Source organism: Galeopterus variegatus, unplaced genomic scaffold (assembly GCF_000696425.1).
Source record: "Galeopterus variegatus unplaced genomic scaffold, G_variegatus-3.0.2 Scaffold3786, whole genome shotgun sequence".
Lineage (NCBI taxonomy): Eukaryota > Metazoa > Chordata > Mammalia > Dermoptera > Cynocephalidae > Galeopterus > Galeopterus variegatus.
Genome location: NW_007729897.1, coordinates 51,491 through 52,620, shown reverse-complemented (window position 1 = coordinate 52,620; position 1,130 = coordinate 51,491).

Below are 1,130 nucleotides of genomic sequence, written 5' to 3'. Positions count from 1 at the left end.
TCTCACGATATATCGCCACGGTACCTTTCTGACCCCTTTGCCTGTCTTTCCCTTATTCACTATGCTGCAGCCACACCGGCCTCCTTGGTCCTCACACACACCAGGTATGCTCCTGCCTTAAGGCCTTGCATTTGCTATGTCCCTTATCTGGAAAGCCTTTCCTCAGATGGCTGCATGAACAATTCTCTTGAATTCCTTCATATCTGATCAAATTTCACCTTCTCAGTGAAGTCTCCCTGAGTACACCTTTCAGTCCCCTTACCCTCACTATGTTTTCCAGAATATTTAACCCTTCTAACATTCTAAAGTACCTAATTGTTTTTTGTTTATCGTCTTTCTCCTCTCATTCCAAATGTAAGCTTCATGAGAAGGATTTTTGTCTCTCTTGTTCTCTGATATATACCAAACCACTCACTACAACAGCAAGTGTCATAGTGAGTGAAAATGCATAGGGAGACCATAATTTTGAAAGCGATGTAGTACAAGAACTGAATTGATTTTTAGAGTGTGTCACCGTCTACAATAGGATGCAAGACATGACCTCCATAATTCAGAAAGTCAGAGAGAGAAGGTGAGATAAAAGAATTATATGTTTTTGGGAGACAATTAGGAGAGCTGAAAGGGAAACAAGTTATGATAATTTGCCAGGAAACAAACTGCAATGCAAATATTTAACTATTCACCGAAGCAGTAAGGAAGAGTAGAACTGACTGAAGAAAATCAGTAATGTGGGAGAGGCTCAGGAAGTTGCCAGAGAACAAAGGGGGAGATAGTCCAAAAATGCCAATGGAGAGGCTGATGATAGATCTGGGAGACAAAAAAGATTGGTAAGGATTACATAATGTTACTGTGGAAGAAATCCAAAAAGAGTGGAACGGAAGCAATCATCAAAAAAATTTTTTTCTTTCATTAAAATATAAAGTCCTATAGGACAAATAGGTTTTGTCAAATACAAGAAAAGACACATTAAGATACACTGTGGTAGAGTATATCAATCATAAGATTAAAAGAGGAAATCCTGTAAGCATCAAGGCCAGAAAAATTGGTTACCATTACCTACAAGGAAGCAAAAATCAGGCTTGCCTCAGTCTTCTCGATCACTAAATTTTAGAACACTACAACCGCATCCA